Genomic DNA, 19796 nt, shown 5'->3' with positions numbered 1-19796 from the left:
TCTGGTTGCATATTGAGTTCAAATTCTGATGTATCTCAGTAAGTCATGCCTGATTTAGCGACGCTTTAATGTCTCACAAAAGAGAATCACTCATTAAAAATAATAAATTAGTATGTAATAGGAAATATAAACATGATAACTCTAAATACCTGACAGATTTCCAAGAGACAATTGGCTATTGGTTTCCAAACAATTATTTACCAATAAATATGTATTGAATGGTTATTTGCCATTGTTCTCAAAATGCATTGGCTCTTGAATACAAAGTATTCTTTTTTTTTTTTTTTTTTCTGAGACGGAGTCTTGCTCTGTCGCCCAGGCTGGAGTGCAGTGGCGCGATCTCTGCTCACTGCAAGCTCCGCCTCCCGGGTTCACAGCATTCTCCTGCCCCAGCCTCCCTAGTAGCTGGCACTACAGGCGCCCACCACCATGCCTGGCTATTTTTTTGTGTTCTTAGAAGAGAGGGGGTTTCACCGTGTTAGCCAGGATGGTCTCAATCTCCTGACCTTGTGATCCGCCTGCTTCGGCCTCCCCAAATAAGATACAGGTGTGAACCACCGAGCCCGGCCGCAAAGTGTTTCTTAATTACTCCTAAAACAAACTTAAGCCATATCTATGTAAGACCAAAAGAGGTGTTTCTGGATAAAAAGTAAACATCCAAATCTTTTTTCATCTTTTTTTTTTTTTTTTTTTGAGATGGAGTTTCACTCTTGTTGCCCAGGCTGGAGTGCAGTGGCTTGTTATCAGCTCACCTCAACCTCTGCCTCCCAGGTTCAAGTGATTCTCTTGCCTCAGCCTCCCGAGTAGCTGGGATTACAGGCATGCACCACCATGCCCGGCTAATTTTGTATTTTTAGTAGAGACAGGATTTTTCCATGTTGGTCTGGCTGGTGGCGAACTCCCGACGACCTCAGGTGATCTGCCCACCTCGGCCTCCCAAAGTGCTGGGATTACGGGTGTGAGCCACCATGCCTGGCCTCATCTATGTGTTTTAAACATAGATGAGATCATTTTATAAATATTGCTCTGAATCTTTTTTACTTACAAATTGATGATGGATATCTTCCCATGTCAGTTCACATAGTTCCACTTGATCCTTTTTAACATGTCATGATGCTATGTTTGTACCATAATCCAACCATTCTCTATTTATGGATGTTAAAACGTTTCCATTTTTTCACTTTTTTTTTTTTTTTTTTTTTTGAGACGGAGTCTCGCTCTGTCGCCCAGGCTGGAGTGCAGTGGCGCGATCTCGGCTCACTGCAAGCTCCGCCTCCCGGGTTCACGCCATTCTCCTGCCTCAGCCTCTCCGAGTAGCTGGGACAACATGCGCCCGCCACCACGCCCGGCTAATTTTTTTGTATTTTTATTAGAGATGGGGTTTCACCGTGGTCTCGATCTCCTGACCTCGTGATCTGCCCGCCTCGGCCTCCCAAAGTGCTGGGATTACAAGCGTGAGCCACCGCGCCCGGCCCATTTTTTCACTCTTACAAATGATGCCACAGGGACCATGCATATGCATTCAATAAATAATCTAATCAATAAGAAATACAAAAACGAAATAAACAGTAATATTAACAATGATGTTGCTGGGTGATGAACTGAGTTGTTTTGACTTTTCTATATTTTCCAAAATTTTATTTTGTAAGTAATATGAAAAATAGATTCTGGTTTTTAAAAAGATATCAATACATCAGGCTGGGCACGGTGGCTCACACCTGTAATCCCAGCACTTTGGGAGGCTGAGGCAAGCAGATCACCTGAGATCAGGAGTTCAAGACCAGCTTGGCCAACATGGCGAAACCCTGTCTCTATAAAAAGTACAAAAATTAGCCAGACATGGTGGCGGGCACCTGTAATCCCAGCTACTCGTGAGGCTGAAGCAGGGAGAATCGCTTGAAACTGGGAGGCGGAGATTGTAGTGAGCCGAGATCGTGCCACTACACTCCAGCCTGGGCGACAGAGCAGAACTCTGTCTCAAAATAAATAAATAAATAAATAAATAAATAAATAAATATAAAAAGATATCAATGCATCAGATGCATAAGATAGCCGGAAACATGTTACTTATTATATAAGTTGGTTTACATTTGGTTTTAATTCTACTTCCCATTTCAAAATGTTTGTTTCTAAGGGGAGTCATCCAGACAGAAGCCTCCTGATTGGCCTACTCTTTACTCTGCTTTTACTCCAACTGGGCAAACAATATAGGAGTGACAGAAATATTTTGGGTAAACAGCTAAGAACAAGTTGAAAATGCCTTCCTTATTTGGATAGCTTTTAAAGAAATACCTTCTTGCTTGTGAGTTTATCTACTGGAAAGCTCATTTTCTCTTTTAAAAGCGCACACTTTGTTAGAAGTCAGCACAGTAGTTACCTTTGGATGGGGAAAGGGTTCCTGGGAATGATGGGCTTCCAGGATGCTAGTAATGTTCTGTTTCTGTATGTAAATGTAGAATTTACATACAGATGTGCTCAATTTATGAAAATTCATCAAACTGTACAAGTTTGATGCTTGCATTTTTTAATGTATATGCTATTCTTCCCTTACAAGTTAGAAAACAAACAAACAAACAAACAAACAAGGGGCCATGGGACAAAAGATGCTGTAGTTTTGGCGGGCCCAAAGAAATCCATGCAATAAAGGGATGAAGCAAGGGGACTTGTAATTTAGGGAGTAGTTTCAGGACAAAATGCTATCACCCTACCATTCAAGAAAATGAGAAAAAGCAGCTAATGGCAAAATTTCCACCATATCAAATATCTTTTGCTTTTAATAAACATAATAATATTGCAGGCTTTGTCTATTATTCCTTTATTTTATCCATAAAGTGGTCACCATGCTAGTGACTTTCTTTTCCAGGTCAATCCTGGAAACCTTTGTCTACCAACACCTTAACGCATTAATTAATGATGCCCTGTCTCTGCCTCTCCACTGGTTCTTTTCTCTCAACCTGTAAAAATATTCAAATCTCTTCCTATCCCAGAAAATTCCTCCCCACAACCAGGCTCCTTCCCAAACATTTACCCTAATTTCCTGTCATTTCCTCTCCTTTCAACTATCCCTTAACTGCATGCAACTCAAAAATATTATGTTGGTCTATTACATTATTTAATTGTATTGTAATTATGTATGTGTTACCCACACCCACACCATCAGACTGGAAGCAGGAAAGAGGCTATTCATCATCATATTATCAAACCAAGTAAAATGCCTTTCTTTCTGAAGACTGCATTTATTGTTACCACTAGGAAACTCTTGAGTAAAGAGTTTCTTATATCACGGCACCCCCAGTGCCGTGATATAAGAACACACTTGTGGCCAGGCATGGTGGCTCATGCCTGTAATCCCAGCACTGTGGGAGGCTGAAGCGGGTGGATCACCTGAGGTCACGAGTTCGAGAACAGCCTGGCCAACATGGTGAAACCCGTCTCTACTAAAAGTACCAAAATTAGCCGGGCGTGGTGGCAGGCACCTGTCATCCCAGCTACTCAGGAGGCTGAGGCAGGAGAATCACTTGAACCCGGGAGGCGGAAGTTGTGGTGAGCTGAGATTGTGCCATTGCACTCCAGCCTGGGCAATAAGAGTGAAATTCCATTTCAAAAAAAAAAAAAGAAGAGCACACTTGCCTCCTTCCTCACTCCACCACCATCTCCCTTGGTGTTTAGGTCTCTTCTGATTCAGGTTCCCTAAGACAGCCCACTGCTGTGCACCCAACAGGGGAGGAAGTTTGGTAACTTTAAACAAGTGGGTTAGTCCTCTAAACTCTGGACAAGTAGAAACCACATTTCTCCTGCTCACCAATGTATTCCCAGTAACTGGCCAAGTGCTTGACTCATGGCAGATGCTTCATAGGTATTCCTCTAATAAGTGAAATGAGGAATGAATGAATTAGTGAAAAAGAAGTGTAGAAAGTGAATATGAAGTCGATTAGCAAAGCTTCTTGGGCTGGTGCAGAGAGGACATTTCTAGCTTTCACCTTTTGCCACACTTTAGAGCAATGTTTTTCAAACTACTCATAAAGACTAATTAGTAAGTGGAAAAAACAATTTTGTGAGTCACAATTGAGATTTAAAAATGGAATAGGGTAGCTCACGCCTGTAACCCCAGCCCTGAGGGAGGTCGAAGTAGGAGGATTGCTTGAGCCCAGCCTGGGCAACATATGGAGACCAGACTCCCCCCGCCCTTGCCAAAAAAAAAGCAAACCCAGGTGTGGTGGCAAACACCTGTGGTCTCAGTTGCTCAAGGAAGCTGAGGTGGGAAGATCATTTGAGCTCAGAAATTCGGGGCTGCAGTGAGCCAAAATTGTGCCACTGGACTCCAGCCTGGGCAACAGAGCAAGACCCTGTCTCAATAAATAAATAAATAAATAAATAAATAAATAAATAAATAAATAAATAAGTGTTAAATATAAAAAAAGAAATAGGATAAAACAAAACACACAGAAGAATATAATAGGATTTCAGACAGAAAAATGGAATGAAAAAGGAAAGAAAATATCAGTAAATTGCAAGTGGTAAGGGAAATATTTAATACAACTTTTTCTTAGTTATATGGATACATACATACAGAATGCCTGTTCTAGATTTCTATTTGCAATATTTCTTATGTGTATCAGGGTCAAAAAACTGGTAAGGTACTGCCCCAGTAGCCTGTGAAGGATAGAGTTAATGGAACTTCAAAGGGCAGATAACCAGGAGAGAATTAGCTTATCATAAAGATCAGCAAAGTTCGAGCTGCTTATTTCTTTATTATTTTTTGTTATCTTTTGGTATTTTTGGCAGCACAAAGTCTTCTAAACAAGTTAATCTTCAACTCAAAGGCATAGTTCACTTTGAAATGTCCAGAAATCTTTCTTGAAATAGTGGAAGATAAATTATCTGTCTAGAATTTATTACAGTACCAATTGTCGCAAAAGCACACTTTACAGGGCTCAGTGCAGAAATAGCATGCACTATTTCTTTCTCTTTGTCAAAAAATTGGGTTTTAATATATTTCAGAAACATATACATGAAATTTGATAAAGTTTCACAATATTTTTACTTGTTTCTTAGTTCTTTCAACATGTTTCTCAGGGTTGGGTCTGCCTTTACATTTTCTTAATTCATTAGCAGTTTCTTCAGTTTCTTGATGAAATAGCACTGGTTTGTATTTTTATTTTATTTTATTTTTAAAGTTTCTTTTCTTTTCTTTTTCTTGAGGCAGAGTCTTGCTCTGTCACCCAGGCTGGAGTGCAGTGGTGCCATCTCTGCTCACTGCAACCTCCACCTCCTGGGTTCAAGCGATTCCCCTGCCTCAGCCTCCTGAGTAGCTGGGATTACAGGTGTGCGCCACCACACCTGGCTAATTTTTTTTTTTTTTTTGTATTTTTAGTAGAGACAGGGTTTCACTTTGTTGGCCAGGCTGGTCTCAAACTCCTGGCCTCAACTGATATGCCTACCTTGGCCTCCCAAAGTGCTGGGATTACAGGTGTGAGCCACCAGGCTCAGTCGGTTTTTTTTTTTTTTTTTTTTTTTTTTTTTTTTTGAGATGGAGTCTTGCTCTGTCACCCCGGCTAGAATGCAGTGGTGCGATGTCGGCTCACTGCAACCTCCGCCTCCTGGGTTCAAGAGATTCTCCTGCCTCCTGAGTAGCTGGGATTACAGGTGCCTGTCACCAAGCCTGGCTAATTTTTGTATTTGAGTAGAGACAGGGTTTCACCATTTTGGCTAGGCTGGTCTCGAACTCCTGACCTCGGGTGATCCACTTGCCTTGGCCTCCCAAAGTGCTGGGATTAAAAGCATGAGCCACTGCGACCAGCCGGCCCAGCCTGTTTTTATGTTATATATCTAATTTCATGGCCTTATTTCCAATCAAATTGAGTGGATTACCTTTATTACGATCAGTTCACTTTGATTTTCTTTGACCATGCTACCCTTTAGCTTAAAGTTATAGAACTTGCTATTGGATCTCGCTCTGGACACCGTATCTGGCAAGAGGCAATTCCCAAAGCCCTAGCTAGAGATGAGGGATTACATCATCACCAAGGTAGGGGCACAGTGTACTCTGAACATTCCTGGATGACATGCTTGCCTATAAAGGCAGGGGTGGGTTAGAATGGGAGGAAGGATGACATCAAAGAGATCTTGAAGGCCGGGCGCGGTGGCTCACGCTTGTAATCCCAGCACTTTGGGAGGCCGAGGCGGGCGGATCACGAGGTCAGGAGATCGAGACCACGGTGAAACCCTGTCTCTACTAAAAATACAAAAAATTAGCTGGGCGCGGTGGCGGGCGCCTGTAGTCCCAGCTACTCGGAGAGGCTGAGGCAGGAGAATGGCGTGAACCCGGGAGGCGGAGCTTGCAGTGAGCCGAGATTGCGCCACTGCACTCTAGCCTGGGCGACAGAGCGAGACTCCGTCTCAAAAAAAAAAAAAAAAAAAAAAGAGATCTTGAAAAAACAAAAACAAAAACAAAAAAGCAAAAAAACAAAGGTATCTCCCTAGTAGGTCTCCTGGCTTTCAGGCTCTTACAGCAAGCTGTTTGAGTCCAGGAGTTTGAGACCAGCCTGAGCAACATAGCAAGACCCCCATCTGCACAGAATAAATAAAAAGATTAGCTGGGCTTGGTGGTGCACACCTATAGTCCCAGTTACTCTGGAGGCTGAGTGGGGAGGATCGCTTGAGCCCAGGAGTTCAAGGCTGCAGTGAGCCATGATCCTATCAATGCACTCCAGCCAGGGCGACAGAGACCCCGTCTCCTAAAAGAAGAAGAAAGCAGCTTGAAGCAGAAAAGACAAGGAACCAGACCAGAAAGGTAACTCTAGATACTTTCAAGTACCTAAGAGGCCAGTTTTGTGAAGTTTTCTCACAACCTGTAGTAATCATAAAGGGAAGATGAGGGAACATTGGCCTCAGGTGCAGTGAGAGGCCCATCATTGGAGGTATTTAAGTGCAGGCCACGTGATCATTATCTGAGCTGTGAGTGGGAGAATGCCAGCGCTGGGGGTGGAGGAGAAGCCCACAGCTGTATGGCCTTTTTATCTCCTAGAACCCATTTCTAGAAGTCCTCCCAGAACAAACAAGCAAAAGGCATTATGCTATGGGTTGAATGTGTCCCCCAAAGTTCATGTGTTGGAAACTTAATCCCCAGTGCAACAGTGTTGAGATGGGGGCCACTTAAGAGGTGATTACAGGCTGGGTGCAGTGGCTCATGACTGTAATCCCAGCACGTTGGGAGGCAAAGGTGGGCGGATCACTTGAGGTCAGGAATTTGAGACGAGCCTGGCCAATGTGGCGAAACCACGTCTCTACTAAAAATACAAAAATTAGCCAGGTGCAGTGGCACACGCCTGTAATCCCAGCTACTCAGGAGGCTGAGGCAGGAGAATTGCTGGAACCCAGGAGGCGGAGGTTGCAGTGAGCTGAGATAGCTGCCACTGCACTCCAGCCTGGGCAACAGAGCGAGACTTTAGCTCAAAGAAAAAGAAAAAAAAAAAAAAAAAAGAAAGAAGTGATTAGGCCAGGAGAACTCTGGCCTCATGAATGGATGAATGTTGCCATCACAGGAGTGGCTTGTTATCAAAAGAGGGGCTTATAATAAAAGCCAGTTCGACCCCCCTGCTCTCTCTCAACTTGTGATGCCCTCTGACGTGCTATGATGCAGAAGGCCCTCCCTAGATGCTGGCCACTCGACCTTGAACTTCTCAACCTCCAGAACTGTGAGAAACACATTTCTTTTCTTTATAAATTATCCAGTCTCTGGTATACAGCACAAAGCAGACTAAGATACATTCTGACTCCCTGGCACCACTCGGGGCCAGAGTCACCTGTTAAAGACCTGATGCTGGCCGGGCGCGGTGGCTCACGCTTGTAATCCCAGCACTTTGGGAGGCCGAGGCGGGCAGATCACGAGGTCAGGAGATCGAGACCACGGTGAAACCCCGTCTCTACTAAAAATACAAAAAAAATTAGCCGGGCGTGGTGGCGGGCGCCTGTAGTCCCAGCTACTCGGCTCTCCGCAGAGGCTGAGGCAGGAGAATGGCGTGAACCCAGGAGGCGGAGCTTGCAGTGAGCCGAGATTGCGCCACTGCACTCCAGCCTGGGAGACAGAGCGAGACTCCGTCTCAAAAAAAAAAAAAAAAAAAAAAAAGACCTGATGCTACTCAGGGAACTTCCTGACAGCCAGCAATTTTGACAGCGGGGTAGGGTAAAATGCCTCAAGGAAAACACAGAAACCAATTCTTTTTGGCCTATTTTCTTCTTGTGCTTTCAGAGACCTCTTCGAGAAAAAGGATTGAACTCTGCAAACATTGTCCATGGAAGCCCTGTAAAGATAGGGCTTTTTCAAGGAGGTGGTAAAAGGAAGTCGTTGTTCAATAGGGACAAAGTTTCAGATTCACAGGAAGAAAAAGTTCTGGAGATCTGTTTCTCGGCAATGTGAATATACTTAACATTACTAAACTGCACGCTTAAAAATGGTTAAGATGGTAAATTTTAGGTTATGTGTTTTTTTTAACCACAGTAAAACAATTTTGTGTGTTTTGAAAAATCTTATTTCAGCAAGAAAGCTAGATAAACTATCTCTTAATTACTCTTCAATACTCCCTAGTTGCAACAGGGATTACAAATCAAACTGAGTGTTTCAAATTTCTGGGCCATGTGGTTCATCCTAATAATAGTAATAATTATAAGAACCCAGGCACACAGGAGTTTAATGGTCTTATCCAAGTTGCCTGGGTACAAAGCACAATTATTAACGTCACCTAATAAACATCCAGAGATGCACGTAGTCCATGGGTTAGGATGCAATTTTAATGCTCAATATTAAACAATAATGGGCTTTGAGCTGCAAAGGAAACTTGGTAAATTTTATAAAATATAGAATATGGCATAGTTAGTGATACTCTGATGGTCTCTTTTGTCACTTAGATAAAAGAGATTAATGAACATAAATTAGAAATATTTCCCAGTTCTCTAGATTGAGGCTTGCCATGAGAGTTGAAAAATTTCATTTTCACAACATGTGATTTAATGAGATGACACACATAGAAAACACACGGCCTATCACCAGACATGGAGCACAGCTTTTTGTCTCTTTTATTTCATAACGTACCTAGAATAGTACTTGGCATAGTAGATACTCAATACACATTTGTTTAATAAATAGCAAGGGCTCAATGAATGATAGCTAACAATGATTTAGATTCCAACATGAAAGAAAAATGCTCTTAATGGATAATGTAGCAAAGCTGACAGCACTGGAATAAATTGCAACTCAAGATATTTCATGAAAGGAAATAGTTGCTAAAAATTCAGAAGCAATAAGTAGGACAGTGAAATCTGTGAAAGATAATACATAAGAGGCAGCTTGTGGAAACCCAAGGACGGGGCAATAGGTGGGCATATACTATGTCAATAGATAGTAGTCTCAAAGTAAAGCATGTGGTTTTCAGATTTCCCCTTTTCTCTTTGTGACTCAATTTATCCAATATTAATTTAACACACATTTAATAAGTACCAGGTGCTGTGCTTGCCCTGAAGATGCGAACATGTGTAAAATGAAACCTAGGCCCTGTCATTTAAGGAGTTCACAGTTAAGAAGGAAATGCAGACACAACAAAACATAATGTAACATAACATAATGTAATATAAGTGGCCACACAGAAGAAGAGTGTGATTAATAGTGTCCTACTGGTAAAAAAAGAAAAAAAAAAAAAATTATAAAAGGCCGGGCGCGGTGGCTCAGGCCTGTAATGCCAGCACTTTGGGAGGCCAAGGCGGGTGGATCACGAGATCAGGAGATTGAGCCCATCCTGGCTAACATGGTGAAACCCCATCTCTACTGAAAATACAAAAAATTAGCTTGGTGTGGTGGCGGGCGCCTGTAGTCCCAGCTACTCGGGAGGCTGAGGCCAGAGAATGGCGTGAACCTGGAAGGCGAAGCTTGCAGTGAGCCAAGATCGCGCCACTGCACTCCAGCCTGGGTGACAGAGCGAGACTCCATCTCAAAAAAAAAAAAAAAAAAAAAAAAAAAAAAAAATATATATATATATAGTCCTACTGGTGTGAGGGATAGAAAGGGCTTCTGAGTGAGAGTCTGCCATGCAGATAACTAAATAGTAGAAAAAAAAGATAGATGAAAAGGAAAATATATAACTATTACTGTAAAATAATAATGCTAAGAATAAGCACCTGTCACATACCAGGCACTGTAGCAGGCACTTGAAATGCATTATGTATTACATGATGCAGTATTTTTATTGACATGTCAGTGCTATAGTAAGCAGGAGGAGGATCTGACCTGGTAGAAAGGGCAGGGGAGGAAAGATGGAAAGCAAGTTGCCAGGCCCAATTTCCACTCCTTTGCTTGGATCCTCACCACCTCCCTTCCCCCAGCTTCCCTCTGCTCACTTTCCCCTTCTCTAGAGTCTTAGGTGTTATGCAGAGCCTGAAGCCCCCTCTTTACTGGTTCTATCTGGAGAGGTTCAGGCCAGAAAAACGGAGGCATCTCAGTCCAGGGAAAACTGCATGGGGGTCAAAGTATAGAAGATAATGAAAGTGATTCTCACTTTTTATTTTATGATTATTATTTATTTATTTTGAGGCAGAGTCTTGCTCTGTTGCCCAGGCTGGAGTGCAGTGGGACGATCTTGGCTCACTGCAACCTCCACCTCCCAGGTTCAAGTGATTCTCAGGCCTCGGCCTCCTGAGTAGCTGGATTTACAGGCGTGTGCCATCACGCCCTGAGATTTTTGTATTTTTAGTAGAAATGGGGTTTCACCACGTTGGCCAGTCTGGTCTCGAACTCCAGACTGGCTTCAGGTGATCTGCCTGCCTCGGCCTCCCAAAGTGCTGGGATTACAGGCATGAGCCACCATGCCAGCCTTTCTTTTTTTTTTTTTTTTTTTTGATTCTCACTTTCTAAAGTCTCAGATAAAAAAAAAAAAAAAGCATCAGCCATTGTTTAGGTCCAACATTGCAAGCACTCCCTCTGTGAACATACATATTCTGTAGAAATACTAGTAAATGGGCACTGGCAAGTTACTAAAGAATCTACATATATCAATTACTTGCCCACACTATGACAAAGCGAGGAAGAGGTGCATAAACCCTGAAGAAGCTTCTCCAGCTTTCTAGAATAGCTTCCGGCAAGCCTGAGGCCAGGGACAAAGGATTCTGCAGTCCTGTTTAACTACAAAGCTTATCTCCCTCTTCCTCCACATCATTTACTTGGTAATTAATCAGGAATTAATCATAGTCTTACAATTAAAAGCATGATGAATTCTTGTCTTGCAATGCTTTAACTACTAACTAAATTTCCTATTGTTACTTTTACCCGCACCTGAAGGTAAGAAGAACCTCCCTTGGCTTCTTGTATGTCTTTTCTCCACCTAGGATTCTGCATACATGGTTGGAGCTCCAAAAAAAAAAAAAATTCTCAACAGCAATTTATGGTAGAGATATTATGTGTGGTATAGCGATATAAGAGGATGTGTGTTGCAAGCTTAGGGCAGCGGCTCTTAGACTTGAGCACATTGGAATCCCATGGAGGGCCTGCTGCAACAGACTGCTGGGGCCCCGCCCCTGACCCATCACCAGTGGGTCCAGTAGGTCTGGGTGTGGCCCAAGGATGTGCATTTCTAATAAGTTTCAGGTGATGCTGATGCACTCTTTGAAAATCACTGGTTTTGAGTAATTCAATTTAGCTGTCATTTAATCCAGAGGAAAAAAAGACATTCACCTTGTTTAGCTGCCGCAACTGACTCATGTGTCAAGGAACTCAGAAATCCAACTTAGAGATCACAGGTCAACCTGTGCAAAGCTTGCGGCTTCTCTTTACCAGCTGGGAGAAACACCTCAACCTCTGTCCTTCCTTCTCACAATACTGTGCAGGGATTAACACACCAACTCCACCACCTTGATTCTCGCCTCCTTTCACCCAAAGGGATCCAGGAAAGGACGCTGATTGGCCCTGCTTCAGATACGTACCCACCAATCTGGAGCGCAGGAGATGAGCTGCTGCGATTGGCCAGATCCAAAGGTGGGCGTAGGGAGGAAATGTTCTGGGGAACCAAACACCGTGGCTACCACCGTGCATTGCAAAAAGACAGAAGCACAGCTGTGGTGGGATTTTTTCTTTCAAGTAAACTTTTTAATTGAAGTATAACACACGTACAGAAAAGTACACAAGTGGTAAGTATAGAGTTTGATGAATGTTTACAAAGTGAACACACCCATATAAGTATCACCAAGATCAAGACCAAAATCATGACGTTTGGATTTTTAAAAAGTACACTTCGGTCTTAATGGCTTCATTTCAGCCCCTTTCAGAGCAGTTTTCTACATGTGCTAACTCATTTCCACAAAATAAATAAAATATAACCACCAGTGCTTGTAATCAAAGAGTAAGTCAAAGAGTAAATTCAGCCCTCTAAATAATGAATTAAATGCAGAAACCTTTTGGTTTTCATGACTCTTCTCTCATTCTAAGACAGCTTTTCTTTAAAAACAGGAAAGGCTGTCCAGCAGTCCTCAGAACCTGTGTCTTCTCACCATTCCTCAATCACTTGTCAGCTTTCTGTTTCCACATTCTGGGATCTTCATCTTCTTATTCTATGTTGTGCTTATACAGTGCTATGGAATAAGCCAGTGGCTTAATAATTATTGTAATTTTGCGGTCTTAATTATGTTTTCTTAACTCAGAAATAGTTACTATATCAAATGATGTTAATTCCAATAAATTTTAGTAAAAGGGAAATAGGTGAATGTTTGACCCCAAATATTCTGTAATTATGTAAAAGTAATTGAGCTCATTGCTGGAACATTTGACAATAACCAGAATACAAAGAAACTGAAAATCATCCATGCTCCCACCACTCAGGAATAATCACTGCAAACATTATGATCTGTCCAGATTTCTTTCTGTGAATATATACTTTTATTCTTGTTCACAACATTTATAACCTCTGTCAATTTTGTACACTGCTTTTTCTAACCGCTTACCTTTAAAATCTCATGGCTTTACATTTCTAATCAGAAAAATGCATAGCAAGAAATGTAAGTGAAAGTAAATTCACAAGCTACTCAGTAGAAAAGCAGAAAATAAAGGAGCAGAAAATAAAGGCTGCAGACCAAAATATCTCTGTGGAATCAGATAGAAAATAGTTTTTTAAAAGATATTATGAAGTTTTTATGGCCAATTCCCAGCTGTAAACCAATAGAGCTCATTTGGTGGACTATAAATCTCAATTATATGACCAGATAAAAAATTTATTTAGTGAGTCTTTTAGGAGATTGAAATTTTATCCAGTTGTTCCACAAAGCAACATATGGATCATCCATTTGTGGGTCACAAGTGCGCAGATAGGCTATGCAACAGGCAATTTCTGAATTAAATTATCTCTCTCATGGGGAATTAATAAGAGACCATTTAAGAAATCATTTATGATGGTGAGCTAGTTATTTAGATAGTAATACCGAACTAATCCCTAGGAATAGGAGCTTTCTTCTACAGCTCATGGGCTTCTCTTCAATTAATAAACATGATACACAGTTTCAAAGGTAACTGAATCTGTTGAAAAGTGGGGTTAAGTTTGAACATTATAAATTCAGATATCAAAACTTGTAAGGGAGAAGATAATGTCACAGCAAAATTATCTAACTTTTTGGTACTGAAATCAAAGCAAAAGCATATTAAATTTGGATCCTCTGACATGGATTTCTTCTAAATAAATTGCCAAACAATCTTACGAACAGCTTGGAGATTGGTTTACTTCAAGGGAAATACTGAAAGGAAAACAGATGATCACTTTAATAATTTTGGATTGGGGAAATCCTTTCTATAAAAGACACCAAAAGCAGAAATTATGAAGAAAACAAAATTGATTTGACTATGTAAAAAAATAACCTATACAGCAGAAAGTAAGTAGATAAAAAGACATGCCTCTGTCTACTGCAGGGTTTTTTGAACATAATTAGGTTTTGGGGCTTAATTCATTCTGAGCCTTTAATCATGCTGGCCAACCAATTTGTAATTTGTTTTTGGATGGGAAATGGATATTGTCGAGACAAGCCTTTGCAATTACATCAAAATAACATTTCACAAGGTTCTTACTGAATACCAAAAATTGCACTTCCTCAGAATGGCAAATCACAGAGATGCAGGCTAGCACTGCTCAAGAGCATTGGTGATCTTTGAAGATTCACAAATCTAGGTTTGAATTTCCATCCTAGGCCGAGTGCGGGGGGTGGCTTATGCCTGTTAATCCTAGCACTTTGGGAGGCCAAGGTGGGCGGATCACTTGAGGTCAGGAATTCGAGACCAGCCTGGCTAACATGGTGAAAACCCGTTTCTACTAAATATACAAAAATTAGCCAGGTGTGGTGGTGGGCACCTGTAATCCTAGCTACTGGGGAGTCTGAGGCAGGAGAATTACTTGAACCCTGGAGGCGGAGGTTGCAGTGAGCCGAGATCGTGCCACTGCACTCCAGCATGAATGACACAGCAAAACTCCATCTCAAAAAGAAAAAATTAAAAATTCCATCCTGCACTTGCTAGCTGAGTGATCTTAGGCAGGTTATGTACCTTTCTGACTCATTTTTTTTTTTTATAAACTAAAATAAATATAAGTACCTACCACACAAGGCTGACACGTGACACAAGGATAACTGCATGAGATAATGCACATTGAGCCCTTAGAAGAATACTTGATATTCAATATTCCTTGGTGGCAGTCAATTAAGAAAAGAATCTGCAGTACTTAAGCAGTACAAATTATTTTTAAAAAAAGGAGTACATAGGCCAGGCGTGGTGGCTCACACCTGTAATCCCAGCACTTTGGGAGGCTGAGGCAGGCGGATCACCTGAGGTCAGGAGTTCAAGACCAGCCTGGCCAACAAGATGAAACCCTGTCTCTACAAAAATACAAATTAGCCAAGCATGATGGTGGGTGCCTGTAATCCCAGCTACTCGGGAGGCTGAGGAGGGAGAATCACTTGAACTCGGAAGTCGGAGGTTGCAGTGGGCCGAGATTGTGCCATTGCACTCCAGCCTGGGTGACTGAGCGAGTCAACTCCATCTCCAAAAAATAATAACAATAATAAAATACAGTATATAATGCAGCTTGGGAAATATGGCTTTTACAGGATAACAGTAAGGGAAGTCTCCCTCTTCAATATTAAGGCAATTTTTTCTTAGTAAAGGTATAAAAGCAATGAGAAACTTTTACAAGAAAAGAAAGGAAAAACTGAATTTATAAAATATATCAGTGCTTTCAGTAAACATGTTCAAATGACTGTGTTTTCTAAAATAGAAATGAAGTTGTTTTTCCAACCTCTGAATTTTATCATTTTATGTTTTGGATCAGAAACGTGTGACAAAAACACAAGCTAAGTCAGAGGTGTGATTTTTTGCTTTACAACCCAGGGCATCTCTGTACCATCAAAAGAACATATTCCAAGAAGGTTAGCATCTAACTGAAGGAAACTTAGGTGTGACACTGAGAGACTTCATAGCAGGAGATGAAAGCTTTGAAGGAAGAAGGCATTCTGCTAGAGGGGTCAGCAAACTCTGGCCTGAGAGCCAAGTGCAATCTGCCACCTGTTTTGGTATGACTGGTGAGCAAAGAAAGGGGAAAATGATTTTATACTTTCAAATGGAAAAAAATTTAAAAATACTTCATAACATGTAAAATTGTATGAAATTCAAATTTCAGCGTGCAGAAGTTAAGTTTAAGGATTGTTTAGGTATTGGCTGCCTATGGCTGCTTCCCACTACAATGGCAGAATTGATTAGTTGTGATGGAGACTGTATGGCCCACAAAGCCAAAAATATGTACCGTCTGGCCCTTTACAGAATAAGTTTGCTGACGACCACTGAGTTAGAGTTAACCTTAACTGGAAAGTAATATATTCAACTATTTTAGTAATTTTAAAATGAAGACGGCTTTCCTAAGCACAGAAATTCAATGCAGTTATTAAAAATGGAGTAGACTCGTATTTATTAACATCAAAAGATGTTACTACATTGTTAAATATAAAAAGGGCAGATTATAGGACAGATAACATAGTATGTGGTCACTTTTTTTTTTTTTTTTTTTTTTGAGGTGGCGTGTTGCTGTGTTGCCCAGGCTGGAGTACAGTAGCACGGTCTGGGCTCACTGCAATCTCTGCCTCCCAGGTTCAAGCGATTCTCCTGCCTCAGCCTCCCCAGTAGCTGGAATTACAGGCACCCACTACCACGCCCTGCGAATTTTTTGTATTTTTAGTGGAGATGGGGTTTCACCATGTTGGCCAGGCTGGTCTTGAACTCCTGATCTCATGATCCGCCCACCTTGGCCTCCCAAAGTGCTGGGATTACAGGTGTGAGCCACCACACCTGGCTAATGGTCACATTTTTAAAAGTATAAAAAAAGATTGATTAATACGTTGATAGGAAAAGGGTGATAGTTAACGTATCTTACCACCAGTAGGCAAGGACAATAAACAACCAGAACAGTTGCTGATTATAAATACTTGACATGGCCGGGCATGGTGGCTCACACCTGTAATCCCAGCACTTTGGGAGGCCGAAGTGGGTGGATCACCTGAGGTCACGAGTTCGAGACTAGCCTGGCCAACATGGTGAAACCCCATCTCTACTAAAAATACAAAAATTAGCCGGGCATGCTGGTGGGTGCCTGTAATCCCAGCTACTTGGGAGGCTGAGGCAGGAGAATTGCTTGAACCCAGGAGGCGGAGGTAGCAGTGAGCAGAGATCCCACCAGTGCACTCCAGCCTAGGCAACAGAGTGAGACTCTGTCTCAAAAATACCATAAAAATAAATAAAAATAAAAAATAAAAATAAAAACCTGACATGGCTATTTATTAGCGTGCTTGAAAAGCAGTCCCGCATAGAGCTACATATGCATAAAAATTATTTGGGAGAATACACAACAAAATGTTAACAATTACTATCTCTAAGTGGTGCGATTGTGGGTGATTTTTTCACTTTTCTTCATTTAATCATACCTTTCTATATTTTCATATGCTTCTTTTGTTTTCTTTTTTTTTTTTTTTGAGACAGAGTCCCATGTCGCCCACGCTAGAGTACAGTGGCATGATCTCGGCTCGCTGCAACCTCTGCCTCCCGGGTTAAGGTGATTCTACTGCCTCAGCCTCCCAAGTAGCTGGGATTACAGGCATGCGCCACCAGGCCCGGCTGATTTTTGTATTTTTAGTAGAGACAGGGTTTCACCATGTTAGCCAGGTTGGTCTCAAACTCCTAACCTCAAGTGATCTGCCCGCCTCAGCCTCCCAAAGTGCTGGGATTACAGGCTTGAGCCACCATGCCTGGCCCTGATGGGTTTCTTTTATCTTTTATACAAAATTGAAAGCATACTATGGCGTTTGACTAGTTTTTCCTTAATATTCAAACAAGATAATATATTATCTTTCTTTGAAAATATTATCATCAATGGGTACCTAATTATAATATGAGGATCTATCATAACTTATTTCTTCCCATATTTCTTCCAATATATATATTGGAAACAAGCGTTTTTTTTCTGGCTTATAAATTACCTTTTGAAAAACATCCTTTTATGAAAGTCATCTCTGCTTTGGGATAGTTTTCTAGGAGTACATTTTTAAGGCATCAAGTTTTTAAGCTTTTATTTATTTTTTTGAGACAGGGTCTCACTATATTGCCCAGGCTGGATTCGAACTCTGAGGCTCAAGTGATTCTCTTGCCTCAACCTACCCAGTAGCTGGCACTACAGGTGTGCATTACCATACCTGGTTATGACCGTTTTTTAATGACTCTTGAAATGTATTACCAAATTGCTTCCAGAGAGGCTCTCCCAATAATGTCAAATCTTATCTAGTCTTACAGTTGCAAACTGATAGTAGTATAGTTTTAAAAATCATCCATTTTCTAGTTTTAATTTATATTTGAGAAATAGTTTCATTGGATAATTTTTATGTGTATTGGCCACATAAATGGCATTTTGATGGCAAATGCTATAATAGCACTATACTAATGACTATTATCCAACAAATCAATTACGGGCCAGAAATTTTAATAACAATACGTTTTTACGGAAAAACTTTATGACTTTTATTTCTATTAAAATTTTTTTTTAAGCCGGGCGCGGTGGCTCATGCCTGTAATCCCAGCACTTTGGGAGGCCGAGGCGGGTGGATCACGAGGTCAGGAGATCGAGACCATCCTGGCTAACACGGTTCACCCCGTCTCTACTAAATATACAAAAAATTAGCCGGGCGTGGTGGCGGGCGGCTGTATTCCCAGCTACTCGGGAGGCTGAGGCAGGAGAACCGCGTGAACCCAGTGGGCGGAGCTTGCAGTGAGCTGAGATAGCGCCACTGCGCTCCAGCCTGGGCGACAGGGCGAGACTCCGTCTCAAAAAAGAAAAAAAAAAAATTTTTTTTTTTAAAAACCAACCCTTTTTCAAACTGACTCGACATTAAAAAATGAGAAATTTTTTTCCCCAAAATTGTAATAAATAGCCTTCTATCAGTCCACAAGATGGGAGTATTCTGATCTTACAATATTTTAGCTTCAGTTGCTAAAAGTGGCAGTTTTTAGTATTCATATTAAGCTTGTATCAGATCCCTTCTGCAAAGTCATTAAGAAAAAAATAATTATATTCAATTTGTAGCTCATGATACTTTCCATTCACATGTTTGTAAGTTCACAGTCACTTCTATGGAATATTTTTCATGCAGTTAATATGTGGTAGCATCAGGTAGCTGCAGTACATGTTTACTTTAAAAAAATAATAATAGCTTTGGCCAGGCACGGTGGCTCACATCTGTAATCCCAGCACTTTAGGAGGCCGAGGCCGGTGGATAGGTTGAGCCCAGGAGTCCAAGACCAGCCGGGGCCACGTGGCGAAAACCTGTCTCTACTAAAAATACAAAAATTAGTCAGGTGTGGTAGTGCACACCTGTAGTCCTAGCTACTCGGAAGGCTGTGGTGGGAGGATTGATTGAGCCTGGGAGGTTGAGGCTGCAGTGAGCTGCAATCATGCCAATGCACTCCAGCCTGAGGGACAGAGGGAGACCCTGTCTCAAAACAAAATGAAACAAAAAAGCACACACACACAAAAACCCCTAAAAAACTTAAAAAACTTAGCTGGACATGATGGTGTGTGCCTATAGTTCCAGCTACTCAGAGGCTAAGGCTGGAGGATCGCTTGAGCTGTGATGGCGCCACTGCACTATAGTCTAGGGGACAGAGCAAGACCCTGTCTCTTTTCAAAAAAAATTAACTTTTATGCTTAGGCTTACATGCTTTAATAAACAGTGACTTAGAAATATCAGGGGAACCAGCCGGGTGCAGTGGCTCACGCCTGTAATTGAGGCAGGCAGATCATGAGGTCAGGAGTTCAAGACCAGCCTGGCCAACATAGTGAAACCTCGTCTCTACTAAAAATACAAAAATTAGCTGGGCATGGTGGTGGGCGCCTGTAATCCCAGCTACTTGGGAGGCTGAGGCAGGAGAATCCCTTGAACCCAGGAGGTGGAGGTTGCAGTGAGCCGAGATTGTGCCACTGCACTCTAGCCTGGGTGACACAGCGAGACTGTCTCAGAAAAAAAAAAAAAAAAAAGAAAGAAAGAAATATCAGGGGAACAAACTTTTGAAAGAAACAGACATACGTGAACCTGTCTCATCAAACCTTAACAGCTATCAATCACCATTTATATAAAACTGGTATCATCTCCAATCTTGTGTTCTTTTCTACATTTCTGGAAATTTTACCTTAGAATCACTAGTTCTTTGGTTGGCCTTTCTATTTCATGTGGGCTACTAATCCTAG

This window comes from Symphalangus syndactylus, chromosome 7 (genome assembly GCF_028878055.3).
Source record: "Symphalangus syndactylus isolate Jambi chromosome 7, NHGRI_mSymSyn1-v2.1_pri, whole genome shotgun sequence".
Lineage (NCBI taxonomy): Eukaryota > Metazoa > Chordata > Mammalia > Primates > Hylobatidae > Symphalangus > Symphalangus syndactylus.
The sequence above is the reverse complement of the archived record's forward strand: the minus strand, read 5'-3'. Positions refer to the sequence as shown.